The sequence below is a fragment of the Nothobranchius furzeri genome, chromosome 5 (assembly GCF_043380555.1).
Source record: "Nothobranchius furzeri strain GRZ-AD chromosome 5, NfurGRZ-RIMD1, whole genome shotgun sequence".
NCBI classification, from domain to species: Eukaryota; Metazoa; Chordata; class Actinopteri; order Cyprinodontiformes; family Nothobranchiidae; genus Nothobranchius; species Nothobranchius furzeri.
In genome coordinates this window covers 25,106,652-25,121,223 of record NC_091745.1, presented here as the reverse complement: position 1 = coordinate 25,121,223, position 14,572 = coordinate 25,106,652, and the positions used below count along the sequence as shown (strand labels likewise).

The window sequence follows — 14,572 nt, the reverse complement described above, 5'->3', positions numbered from 1 at the left end:
AGCGGTGACGATCATTTTCAGTGATTACACATTCATTTTCTTTTTTGTCTCTGCAACGTTCAATTAAGTTATTTCAGGATGCACTGATGACCCAGGGAATAGATTACTAGATTACAGTCAGCATCGAAACCTTCAAAAGCAAAATGCTGAGAAAATGTATTTTTCCACTACTGATATTTTTGGCACCTTTCAGATCAGCGAACTAATTTCAACATCAGACAAAAAACAGCAAATACAAAACATCTTTCAGATGATTGTTCAGATTATGAAGGAAACAAACTTGTGTTAAAATGTAACCCCTCCCTGTTTAATCACAGATCATCACAACACCTCCTGTTGTGTTTCTGCACCATCAGCACATCCTGCTGTGCAGCTGTTGCTACTGTCATTTTACTTGAACCCTCTGATTTGTTGTCTTCAGCCCAGATACCTTATTACACAGAACAACTGAGCCAGACTCCCTCCAACAGAGGTTTGGAGCAGCTGAATCGTTATATGATTTTTACTATTTATCAAATAGGTTGGATTATTTTGTTGGTGAATTCCAGTAGAAGGGAAATATTTTCTTCACTTTGCATAAATCATGACTGGCTGTGGTCACAGCTGGTTGATGTGTTGTTGTTGAACATCATTGTGCTTTTCCATGTAACAAAAAACATTAAACCTCAAACAAAATTCCCAATATTTCTAAAAAAAAAAGTGTAACAGTCTAAGTATTACATTTTCAAGGATTTATGAGAGTATAAATGATCATGTTGCCGAATTTAAATGATTTTATTTTTAGATAGGACAGTGTTTTGTGTGTACTACTGACAGTAAACCTGAAACCAATAAACTGCTCAAACAGCTCTCTCCTCCTCTGTGGAGTCAACTGGATTCTGTCATGACCACGTCTAAAATGGAATTTGTCAGGGAAATCGTGTCATAATTAAGCTGTGGGAAATGAGGTTGTGCTGTTTTAGGTGTGAAATGTGTTTCCTGGAACTGGTTTAAACTGTTTAAGACAATAAACTTCAGATGAGTTCTGAACATCACCAGGTTCATGGACGTATAATTTTGGGGGGGGGGGGGACAGGGGGGACATGTCCCCCCCACTTTTTCCAAAGTCAAGTTTTGACCCCTGCACTTTTTACCATCCAAAAACAATATTACGCTATATTAAATTGACACTGGTTGAGCTCTAGGACCAAGCGGAAAGCAACCGTTTGTGTTGAAGCCTGTTTCCCCTTAGAACATATTGTAAAGATACCCCCCCCCCCCCCCCGTGTCCCCCCCCCACTTCTAAAGTGAAAATTACGTCCTTGCAGGAATGTGAAGCTGCCACTGTTTTTCGTATAGCATGATGACACTGGTGTTAGAGGATTGTTATTGACTTGGTTAGATATTTTAAGCCTATTTTAAATTTCTTTATATTTGATCTTGAAAACGGACAATCTTATAATTTGGCTGATAATGCAGGGATTATAAAATTTAGAGTACATTACATTCACAGAGAGAACCTGGTTTATTTCATGTCATATGTATTTAATATATCAATATATATCAGTATTAACAAAGCTTAACATCATGAACCATGACAGACATGACTGAAGAGCACATGAAGATATCATGCCAGGCACTGATGAGAAAATATTACAAGGATCTCACAGCTGAATTTGAGAATGAGATGCTACACCTGAGAACAATATCTGGTGCCACATTTCCACACATTCGGTCTCCTCTTGAGCTGCTTAATGCCATCTACAGGATGCAATTACAGAGCATTTTTGGAGAAGTTTGTATTGGACTGAGGATTTTTTGCACACTACCTGTGACTGTTGCTGGGGTGAACGGGCTTTTAGCAAACTGAAACTGGTGAAAAATTATTTGAGATCAACAATGTCCCAGGATAGACTGAACAGCCTAGCTCTTCTTTCTATTAAATGCCAATTAGCCAAAGGATTGGACTTTAAAGATCTCATAAGTGATTTTGCTAACATGAAGACCCGTCAGTGGGCATTTACTGGAAAGTAAATTCCAGGATTTTTGTTTGAACACATTGTTGGCAAATAAAAATAATTGTATGTGAAGTATGGGCATTTCACTTTTATTATGCTGGCATTTGTATTTGCTCAATATAGAGGTTAAACTAAGATCATATTTATTATCTTGTCTTATAGCATGACAAAAAATGTGTAAGAGAGATATTAAGTAATTGAGCATGGGGGCCCACCTAGAAGACTTGTACCTAGGAGCCAGAATTTGGTGCTACGCCCCTGGCTTCAGCTACCAGACCCAGGTTCTGCTCCAGCTACCAGGCCCAGGTTCTTCTCCAGCTACCAGGCCCAGGTTCTGCTTCAGCTACCAGGCCCAGGTTCTTCTCCAGCTACCAGACCCAGGTTCTTCTCCAGCTACCAGACCCAGGTTCTTCTCCAGCTACCAGGCCCAGGTTCTGCTCCAGCTACCAGGCCCAGGTTCTTCTCCAGCTACAAGGCCCAGGTTCTTCTCCAGCTACCAGGCCCAGGTTCTTCTCCAGCTACCAGACCCAGGTTCTGCTCCAGCTACCAGACCCAGGTTCTGCTTCAGCTACCAGACCCAGGTTCTGCTTCAGCTACCAGGCCCAGGTTCTGCTCCAGCTACCAGACCCAGGTTCTGCTCCAGCTACCAGGCCCAGGTTCTGCTCCAGCTACCAGGCCCAGGTTCTGCTCCAGCTACCAGGCCCAGGTTCTGCTCCAGCTACCAGGCCCAGGTTCTGCTCCAGCTACCAGGCCCAGGTTCTGCTTCAGCTACCAGACCCAGGTTCTGCTCCAGCTACCAGACCCAGGTTCTGCTCCAGCTACCAGGCCCAGGTTCTGCTTCAGCTACCAGGCCCAGGTTCTGCTTCAGCTACCAGACCCAGCTACTGCTTCGGCTACCAGGCCCAGCTTCTGCTTCGGCTACCAGGCCCAGGCTCTGCTCCAGCTACCAGACCCAGGTTCTGCTCCAGCTACCAGACCCAGGTTCTTCTCCAGCTACCAGGCCCAGGTTCTTCTCCAGCTACTAGACCCAGGTTCTTCACCAGCTACCAGGCCCAGGCTCTGCTCCAGCTACCAGACCCAGGTTCTGCTCCAGCTACCAGACCCAGGTTCTTCTCCAGCTACCAGGCCCAGGTTCTTCTCCAGCTACCAGACCCAGGTTCTTCTCCAGCTACCAGGCCCAGGTTCTGCTCCAGCTACCAGACCCAGGTTCTTCTCCAGCTACCAGACGTAGGTTCTTCTACAGCTACCAGACCCAGGTTCTGCTCCAGCTACCAGACCCAGGTTCTTCTCCAGCTACCAGACCCAGGCTCTGCTCCAGCTACCAGACCCAGGTTCTGCTTCAGCTACCAGGCCCAGGCTCTGCTCCAGCTACCAGACCCAGGTTCTTCTCCAGCTACCAGGCCCAGGTTCTGCTTCACCAGACCCAGGTTCTGCTTCAGCTACCAGACCCAGGTTCTGCTCCAGCTACCAGACCCAGGTTCTTCTCCAGCTACCAGACCCAGGTTCTGCTCCAGCTACCAGACCCAGGTTCTGCTCCAGCTACCAGACCCAGGTTCTTCTCCAGCTACCAGACCCAGGTTCTGCTCCAGCTACCAGACCCAGGTTCTTCTCCAGCTACCAGGCCCAGGTTCTGCTTCACCAGACCCAGGTTCTGCTTCAGCTACCAGACCCAGGTTCTGCTCCAGCTACCAGGCCCAGGTTCTGCTCCAGCTACCAGACCCTGGTTCTGCTCCAGCTACCAGACCCAGGTTCTGCTCCAGCTACCAGGCCCAGGTTCTGCTCCAGCTACCAGGCCCTGGTTCTGCTCCAGCTACCAGACCCAGGTTCTGCTCCAGCTACCAGGCCCAGGTTCTGCTCCAGCTACCAGACCCAGGTTCTGCTTCAGCTACCAGGCCCAGGTTCTTCTCCATCTACCAGACCCAGGTTCTGCTCCAGCTACCAGACCCTGGTTCTGCTCCAGCTACCAGACCCAGGTTCTTCTCCAGCTACCAGGCCCAGGTTCTGCTCCAGCTACCAGACCCAGGTTCTGCTCCAGCTACCAGACCCTGGTTCTGCTCCAGCTACCAGACCCAGGTTCTGCTACAGCTACCACACCCAGGTTCTTCTCCAGCTACCAGGCCCAGGTTCTGCTCCAGCTACCACGCCCAGGTGCTGCTTCAGCTACCAGACCCAGGTTCTGCTCCAGCTACCAGACCCAGGTTCTGCTTCAGCTACCAGGCCCAGGTTCTGCCCCAGCTACCACGCCCAGGTTCTGCTCCAGCTACCACGCCCAGGTGCTGCTTCAGCTACCAGACCCAGGTTCTGCTCCAGCTACCAGACCCAGGTTCTGCTTCAGCTACCAGACCCAGGTTCTGCTCCAGCTACCAGACCCAGGTTCTTTTCCAGCTACCAGGCCCAGGTTCTGCTCCAGCTACCAGACCCAGGTTCTGCTCCAGCTACCAGACCCTGGTTCTGCTTCAGCTACCAGACCCAGGTTCTGCTCCAGCTACCAGACCCAGGATCTTCTCCAGCTACCAGGCCCAGGTTCTGCTCCAGCTACCAGGCCCTGGTTCTGCTCCAGCTACCAGACCCTGGTTCTGCTCCAGCTACCAGACCCAGGTTCTGCTCCAGCTACCAGGCCCAGGTTCTTCTCCAGCTACCAGACCCAGGTTCTGCTTCAGCCTGGGGCGTCGGACTGGGGGGAGGAAGGGTACCGTTTACCCAGGGCCCACTGCAGGGAGGGGCCCTGAGACAGCTTCGAATAAAAATGTTTTATTGTTGTTGTTTTTTTCCCCCCAACTTACTTAATGTCTTAATAAACTTCCCTTTACCTGGATAAAGAGGATAAGAAACAGAATTCCGCCTTAAAAATAATAACTGTATAATCTCTGAGGCATCTATCACCCCTTAAAAATGTGCAAAGTAGTTTAGTCCACACCAGCGGCCAGGGGCTGCACTGCCGCATGTACAGCTATGAGACATCGCAGATGCCGACAGCCAGAGCTGGAGGCAGGAGAGTCAGTCATGTCTTTTCCCAAGTAAGGGAAATCTGGCTTCCAGGAAAGAAAAGAAAAGAAGGAGAAAAAGTTAATTGAACAGAAGCAAGTATTGACTAGGTTTTTCAAGAAGGAAGGTGAGCAGCAGCAGCAGAACACAGTTTTAGCTGATATTAGCTAGCTCTCAGAAGCTGCATTCATGTTAGGTGTTCAGTGTTAAACGCCTTTAGTTTCACCATCAAGATCAAATATAAATTAATTATTGTTATGAGTGAAAACACTAATATATATATGTATATATATATATATATATATATATATATATATATATATATATATATATATATATATATATATATATCAGAATTATTATCGCGGGCGGCCGCCGCCAATTAATTCGCAGACCTCGCAGTAAAAACAGGTTCACTCTGTGTGGATATTTCAGCTCCTTCCCAGTCATGGACCAGGACAAACTTGGTATCGATGGATTCGTGGTAATCTCAGGAATGCATGGACGTAATTTTGGGGGGGGGGGGGGACAGGGGGGACATGTCCCCCCCACTTTTTCCAAAGTCAAGTTTTGACCCCTGCACTTTTTACCATCCAAAAACAATATTACGATATATTAAATTGACACTGGTTGAGCTCTAGGACCAAGCGGAAAGCAACCGTTTGTGTTGAAGCCTGTTTCCCCTTAGAACATATTGTAAAGATACCCCCCCCCCCCCCCCGTCCCCCCCACTTCTAAAGTGAAAATTACGTCCTTGACCAGGTTGATCTTACAACAGTCTGATCCTGGTCTTCAGGGGCCACCATCCTATATATTTTATAGGTTTTTCTGCTCCAGCACACCTGATTTTAATCAGCAGGTGATTAATGGGCTTCTACGCAGCTTCACAAACAGGCAAACCATTGAGTCAGGTGTACTGAAGGGCACGGCTACAACTGGATGGATGGATAGACAGATGTACTAAACATGTTGGCTGTTGACGGTTGGAGGCCACTATGGATCGGCAGTGAAACTCAATTCTTGAAAAGTGTGAATTTCATGTGTACAAGCTCTGTTTAGACTCCCAACTCCTAAACCAAGTCCCGAACAAAGTTTTTAAAACACAATTTTGCAGTTAGCTATTGTTCTGAACTTTAGGAAACTCCTTTGAATTCAAAACGTGAAAAAGTTTAAAGACTACTTTCCTTTAAAAAATGGCTTTAGCAGAAGACTAGGATGACCTCTATTAGCCAATTAGCACTAAATACCCAACATATTTATAGCTAATGTTGATCTTGTTGACGTTGCAGATAAAAAGCCATAATTTACTGAGATGTTTCATGTTAAGATTCTAAATTAATGTAAGCATAGGTCAAAGCAGGTTAAAAACAAACAAAACAAATAACACTAGAGACTGAAAGCAAAAAAGATTAGAGCTGTTTGGAAATGAGTTGCTGATATGTTTTGGTTTTGATTAAGCTAACTCAATCAGTATTTAGCAGGAAGTTGTTAAATAGAAAATTTTGTTCCCCACAGAACTCTTTGTGTGTTTGCGTAAGAAAACATCAGCAATGACATGCAGGCAGTAACTAGTGACAGTCACTAGTTAATGCACTTCCCCTAGTTATCACTTCCCCATACAGGGGGTGGGGGTACATTTAATAACAACAACAATAATAATCATAATAATAGCATCAGGTTAACTACTTGTGAACATAATGTATTCATGCTTCAGATTTTAGTGACAACAATCAAAAAAGACAAACGAATCTTCTGTACACATGACTGGGTTACATATATGAGGTGATGCATGCAGGCTTTGGTAATTGGTGCAAATTAGTTATTGCTTTGAGATTGAAATGTAGGATCAAAGCATGATATACTCACTCACTCACTCACTCACTCACTCAGTATTGCTTAATCCTCTGTAGGGTCACTGCGAGCTGGGGCCTAGTTGCAACAATCATCATTTAATATAGCATAATATAGTTTTTGGATGGCAAAAAGTGCAGGGGACAAAAAGTGACTTTGGAAAAAGTGTGTGTGTGCTTGTGTGTGTGTGTGTGGGGGGGGGGGAATCATGTCCCCCTGCCCGTCCCCCAAACTACGTCCATGGTTTGGCCTATTGACCACTGCGATTTTGAACAGCTCTAAACTGCAATGGTAGAGTTTTGACCCACTAAAACACCGTGTTTCATGTATTCAGGCACAGGTGAAAAATAAAACATAGATAACCAAAAACACAGTAAAATTGCTTTTTTTCCCATTTAAAGGTTAAATATGAAACACAAACACCCAAACAACATCTTGAGGGGAGGTTGTAGCTCCAATAATAGAACAAGGTCTCCAGCTGCCACGATACCAGGTTTGCTACATGTGAAATGTTTTATATGGGTCCATTTGTTGTAGGCAGCGCCTGCGCTCCGCACACGCACACCACGCACAGCGCGTAGGGCACCACGCCGGGGGAGGGGCACCAAACACAAGCTTATGAAAAAATAATATATATATGATAAAGACACATTTCAGTTAGAAGATGTGCAAAGCAAGTTAACAATATGTTTTCAGAGAGAAAACAATACAAAAAGGAAAGGAGATGGACCGTGTCCACTTTTCACTCTGTCCGGGACGTCCGGACTGGGGGTTTTTGTATTGATGAAAATGTCCGGCTTTTCATCCAGGAGCAGGGATCGAATTATGGGGGAGCTGTATATCCTACACATCCAGGGGAGCTGGAAAAAAAGTTTTCTACCTATATTACATCATTTATGGACTCTTTTGAGCAGAGAGCACAGACAGTGGCACAGCGCTGATCGTTGGAGTTCAGCGCTCCAGGCTGCTGAGTCCAGCGCACGGTCCATTCTCAAAGTGGCGCAACCAAAAAACTACAATTAACACACAATCGTTCATGTCCGCACATGTTCTCTACTTTCTGTCTTATTTGTGTCTGAAGCGCTCTGCTACTGAGGAGCTCATCATCTGTGCTGCGGGGATTTCACCTCACTGACGCAGCATCGAAACGCGCTCTCCGCTTTGCGGTCAGGAGATCTTTGATCTGCTCAAAAGTAACTGATGAGGTGAAAAAGTAAGAATCCAGGCAGCAGATTTTCTGGAGAATTTAGAGGAGATGCAGCTGAAACAAGCATCCTTAATAATCTGTGCACAGGAAGCTTACCGATGCTGTAGTAAAACAAAATATAATAAGTATAATAATTTATTATTAATAAAACCTTGTTGCAGCACTAAAGCAGAAAAATGAGATTTTGCAAGAAATATGCAAAATATTTACATATGAATTGTTTTGGAGCCCTTTTATTGGCAGAATCTGATATTAATTTAGTTCTTACAAAAAAATGGGTCCCAGTGTGGTTTATGTGGCGTTGCCATAGTGTGACGTCATAGGCACAGATCCCCTGTCCTCTTTTTTGGAAATGGAAATATGATCACCCTATATTAAACAAACTGTCCACCCGGGCTTTGGCGCTGTACAGAGACGCTTTGCTGCCTATGACTGAACGTCAGTTGAGAGCGGTTGAGAGTCAGTCTCATGCAGACTGACCAATGAAGAGAGGGCCTCAAGTTAAGACCCTCTCCTCATTGGTCAGTCCACTCGAGGTGGGTCAAAGGTTACCCTGAGCGGGTTACGTGACGTCAGGCATTCAAGTATTGAGTATATTTACTGCATATTACAGTAAAATATTCTGTATGTGACCATATTATGGTGATCCTTGGGTCGTGATGATGGAGCCCTTTAATATTGTTGCCCAGGGTACAACAAAGTGTTAATCTGGCCCTGTTCATTAGTAGCTGAGTGAGAGAGGCTGAGAGGGAGAGAAACTCAGAGAAGCTTTAGAGCTTTTTTACTGCTGGAGAAAAAACGTAGCAAGTCATCATCTTCCTAAATGCAGTTATTCTCTTCTGAATCAGCACTTCTTTAAAGAAGAAATAGTTAAATGCAACAAAGGAAAATGTCCTTTTATTTAGCCTGTTCATGCGACTTAGATCAAAAAATGAGTCTGAACAGTGTTAAAAGTTGTTCATCTAAAAAATAGACCTTGAAGAGTTTGAAGATTTTTTTGTTTTAGTAAGTTCATCTTAAAACATCTTTCTCAAGTAAAATAAAGTTTCCCCTGTGAGGTCAGATAGGCCCATCTGTACTGTTTTGAAACAGAAATAAACAAATGAATCATATTTGTCCACCCAAATACTTAAATATCACAAAAACAGGAAGGACAAAAACACCGTCAAGGTAAAGTAAGATTTTTTTTTAAATAAGCGGCTGTTTGTGATTAATCATGAGTTAACTATGGACATGATTTATATCATTATTAAATAGCCTATGTGGCCTATAGGCTATTTAACTGAGATTTAATATGAAAAATTAGACAAACCTATTTTCAAATTAGGTATTTGCTACATGTTAATATATATTTCATAAACATTTACGGGCCAAGGGGAACATCAGCTGCTGATGGTATAATTTGAATAAAAAAGTCCATTATGCTAACCTCCTCCCTTCATATTCAGAGTTTTCTACTTGTGTATAAAATGTGTATATTGTGCCTCTCTAGTTCTTAATAAAGGTTAAATTGTTTTGAATTTAGTCATGTCACATGCCAGTGATTTATAAGCCAATATAAACCTATAAATAATCTATTGCAGTATTTTTTTTTTACCATGGTTTAAAACTTTTATCTTATTATAGAATGAACATGACAAATTATCTTTTTGTGTCTGAATGCAGGCTCAATGAACAAGTACATTCAAAGAGGAGAAGGGTTATTGATAGGTAATTTTAGATTTATCCCATATTACCTTAAAGGACGACACAGAGAGAGAGAGAGAGAGAGAGAGAGAGAGAGAGAGAGAGAGAGAGAGAGAGAGAGAGAGAGAGAGAGAGAGAGAGAGAGAGAGATTATTTGTAATGTCCATGCGAGAGCTGGGCGCAGAAACCCCCTCCATGGAGCTAACCAGGCCCCCTCTGCCTTCAGCTCACCAGCTCTGCATGCCCGCATTCTCCACCAAATGTTAAGTAATTACATGTGGGCTAATATTTAATCTCCATAACCCTGGAACCTGAAATAAACACTCTTGACAACATGGAAGACATTTTACCCTGAGTCCCCAAAATAAAGGAGAGTTAACGCAGGGAAAAACCTCCTCCGAGGCTTTTCCCCCGTCACTCCCAAATCTCAGTTTCCCAGGGGCTTTATTCAACAAAAGGATGGGGGAGAAGGCGGGCCTCCTCAGTTTACAGAGGTACAGTTTTCAGTTGGAAACCCACAATCAACATCCTTGCTCAACCTTTCATGAACAGCAACAGTTGGCAAAAACAGAGATTCATTTTGTGTTAATAACATAAAATGGGCATCTTTTAGGCCTCAAAAAGGTACAATTATGAAAATACCCAACAGTTATCATTGGAGAAACACACGTGCCACAACCGGTGCTTGTGGTGTGTGGACCTGTTACATAGTTCTAAATAATAACAATATGGAGTTCCTTGACACACCCTGTCCTGTCTCCCCGTTTTGGTTCAGCCTTGTGTCTTGTTAATTGCTCCCACCTGCCTCTCGTTTCCCAATCACCTTAGCTCCCGGCCCTCATGTATTTAAGCCCCTTCTGTTCTGTGTCTTGTGTCGGTCCATTGTTTCAGTGTCCTGCGTGTTTCTCATTAAAAGTTTATGAAAAACGTCCTACCTGTCTGCTTGTCTTCCTCCCCGCGTTTGGATCCTCGCCTCACCTCCGCTCACCTCGCCCACACGCCGTGAGAGAATGGACCAACCCGTTGAAGGATCCAGCGGGGAGATTCTCCCATGGGAGTACCTGCTCCAGTGGCTCACACCGAGCCACCAGCCGGCTTCTTCAGCCCCAGCTCTGCCTCGTCGCAGATGACGGCACCGACCTGCGCCCTCGGCTATCCTCTCCACCCTCTCGGAGCCTGATGAAAGATCGGACCGAGACACGCACTCGGATCACTCCAGCTACGTGGGCACCCGCCTGGCTGTGTGCTCCCCCGGGGTTGGTCCACGGCATGGGGAGAAACGCCGGGCTCCACCGCAGTCCTGTATTCCGGGACGGAGCTGTGAGCTTGCCGCTGCCCCTGCTCAGCGCAGCAGCTTGGATACGCCCCCGGTCAGACCAGCAGTTCAGTCTCCAGCCCAATCGGCGCCTCCGTCATCTACAGACGGAGGAGCGTTGGCCGCAGCCCAGCTGACAGAGCTTGTCAGTCTCCAGGCGGAGCTTGGCAGGTTCCGCCAGCTCATCAGCTTCCAGGAATCCCGCCTGGACGCTCTATCCTCCTTGGGCCGCCGGGAGAGGGTCTCGGTCCAGCCGGTGGCTCCCTCATCTCAGGGCCAGAGGAACGAGCCTGGGGTTCACCCAGCGGAGCTCGCCGGTCTCCGGGCTGAGCTGGCCCAGCTCCATCGGACGCTCAGCCTCAAGGAGATTCAGCTGGACGGTCTGTCCTCCCTGCTCTCACAGTTTCCAGCACCACCTGTTCTGTCGCAGCCTGCTCTACCGGTGGCCCCGGTGGACGCACCGCATCCAGTTCCAGCGGTGGTCCCGGAGGTTGCACCGCATCTGGTCCAGCCTGTCCCGGCAGCCCCTCCCGCAGCAGCTCTGCCTCCGGCCCAGAAGCTGACGGTACCGGTCCGGAAGCAGGCGGTCCCGGCCCGGAAGCAGACGGTTCTGGTCCCAAAGCAGACGATTCAGAAGTTGACGCCCCCGGACCAGAAGTCGACGGTCCAGAAATCAACGGTCCAGGAGTCGACGGTCCAGAAATCGACGGTCCATATGTCGACGGTTTGGAAGTCAATGGTGGTCGACGCCCCTTCCAGCCCAAGGGTCGACGCCCCTTCCGGCCCAAGGGTCGACGCCTCTTCCAATCCAAGGGTCGACGCCTCTTCCGGTCCAAGGGTCGACGCCTCATCCGGTCCACGGGTCGACGCCTCTTCCGGTCCAAGGGTCGACGCCTCTTCCGGTCCAAGGGTCGACGCCTCTTCCGGTCCAAGGGTCGACGCCTCTTCCGGTCCAAGGGTCGACGCCTCTTCCAGTCCAGAGGTCGACGCCCCCGGGCCAGAAGTCAATGCCCCCGGGCCAGGAGTCGACGCCCCCGGGCCAGACGTCGACACTCCCGGGCCAGAAGTCGACGCCCCCAGGCCAGACGTCGACACTCCCAGGCCAGAAGTCGGCGCCCCTGGGCCAGAAGTCGACGCCCCCGGGCCAGAAGTCGACGCCCACGGGCCAGAAAACGATGCCCCCGGGCCAGAAGTCGACGCCTCCTCTGAAGTCGACGCCTCCCCTGAAGTCGACGCCTCCCCTGAAGTCGGCGCCTCATCTGAAGAAGGCGCCTCATCTGAAGTCGGTGCCTCACCTGAAGTCGGCGCCTCACCTGAAGTCGGCACTCTCTCCACTCCAGAGGTCGACGCTCTCCTCACTCCAGAGGTCGACGGTCTCTCCACTCCAGAGGGCGACGCTCTCTCCACTCCAGAGGTCGACGCTCTCTCCACTCCGAGGTTGACGCTCTCTCCACTCCAGAGGTCGACGCTCTTTCCACTCCAGAGGTCGACGCTCTTTCCAGTCCAGAGGTCGACGCTCCTTCCAGTCCAGAGGTCGACGCTCTTTCCAGTCCAGAGGTCGACGCTCTTTCCAGTCCAGAGATCGACGCTCCCTCGTGTCCAGAGGTCGACGCTCCCTCGTGTCCAGAGGTCGACGCTCCCTCGTGTCCAGAGGTCGACGCTCTTTCCAGTCCATAGATTGACGCTCCCTCGTGTCCAGAGGTCGACGTCCCCTCTAGTCTGACGTCTCTGCCGTCTCCAGTCCCGTGGTCGATGCCATCTCCAGTTCCAGTGGTGGTTCCAGAGGTTGCAACCTTCCACGAGGCTCCGGTCCAGCCCTTCCAAGAGGCTTTGTCCCCGGTCCAGCCCGCAGGGACTTTGTCCCCGGTCCAGCCTGCAGAGACTTTGTCCCCGGTCCAGCCTGCAGAGACTTTGTCCCCGGTCCAGCCTGCAGAGACTTTGTCCCCAGTCCAGCCTGCAGAGCTCCTCTGCCGTAAACGCCGGCCCCCAAGAGCCCGTCGTCTCCGCCTCCTCTGCCACAGACGCAGGCCCCCAAGAGCCCGTCGTCGCCTCCTCCTATGCCACAGACGCAGGCCCCCAAGAGCCCGTCGTCGCCTCCTCCTACGCCACAGACGCAGGCCCCCAAGAGCCCGTCGTCACCGCCTCCTCTGCCACAGACGCAGGCCCCCAAGAGCCCGTCGTCACCGCCTCCTCTGCCGCAGACGCAGGCCCCCAAGAGCCAGTCGTCACCGCCTCCTCTGCCGCAGATGCAGGCCTCCAAGAGCCCGTTGCCTCCTCCTCTGCCGCAGACGCAGGTCTCCAAGAGCCCGTTGTCTCCTCCTCCTCTGCCCCAGGCGCAGGCCCCCGGAATCTGCTGGTCCCTGCCTCCTCTTCATCGATCCCTCCGGGTCCCCCTCCTCCGACCCTGCTCTGTGTTCCTGTGGGCGTTTGGAATCTGCCCTTTTTTTTGGGGGGGGGGGGGGGTACTGACACACCCTGTCCTGTCTCCCCGTTTTGGTTCAGCCTTGTGTCTCGTTAATTGCTCTCACCTGCCTCTCATTTCCCAATCACCTTAGCTCCCGGCCCTCATGTATTTAAGCCCCTTCTGTTCTGTGTCTTGTGTCGGTCCATTGTTTCAGTGTCCTGCGTGTTTCTCATTAAAAGTTTATGAAAAACGTCCTACCTGTCTGCCTGTCTTCCTCCCTGCGTTTGGATCCTCGCCTCACCTCCGCTCACCTCGCCCATACGCCGTGAGATTCCTGTGTTGAGTATGTTATATTATGTAAATATCAATCCTACTTTTTGGAAATAATAAGCAGTTTGTGCATACAAGAGAGTTAAAGAGAATTTAAGGCGAAGCGCATGCACATACTGTGTTATTGTGTTGCTGTGTTATTGTATTGCTGAAGGACTTAGTTGTTCGTCCCTTTATCAAAACTTATTTTAAGCCTAAAAGGGTTAACTAGGCTGCCTAAATTTTTGCATGCCACTATATGTCTAGTGCTAGCTGGTGCTAGCCATAGGGTCAACCATCTTCCTGCTGATAACAGGAAAGGTCACAGCCCCCTTGCTGTGATCTGGTATCTGTGTTAAAGTCGTGTAACACAGATATTAAATGAGGACAGGGCAGACTGAAGTGTGCATGTGTGTGTGATGATGATGACTCATGTGGATTAATCATCAACATATTAACAGGCCTGCTTAATCCCTCTGAAAAGAGAAGCTGCCCCATTTTCACCTCTGACCCCTCCAAATGGAAGGGAAAGTCTTGGATTTGTGTCAAAGATGCCATGATGTAAAATTTGCCCGAACCCCTAGCCTAGTGAACTAGACCAAATTCTTGCTTTGCAAAGTTTGCAAAGTTTAAATAATACATTTGTCTACCGAACCCCACCACCACTCCACTATCTTATCAGTTCAAACCATGCACCTAAAAAAGAACAGGGAATGGTGACATTGGTGGGTGTAGAGACTTGTTCTTACGGTGGGTGTAGCCTAAGGATTTATTAAATAGAACGTTTACATTAACGCTTAATTCAGTGTATTCACACA

The 14,572-nt window shown here is 48.2% G+C and overlaps 1 protein-coding gene across 1 annotated transcript in view; it reads left to right on the top strand.

The window, feature by feature from the left end:
- LOC139069993 (uncharacterized) overlaps positions 1–14,572 on the top strand; it is a 452,948-nt gene that overhangs the window by 20,337 nt on the left and 418,039 nt on the right. The gene's annotated exons all lie outside the window — the stretch shown is intronic.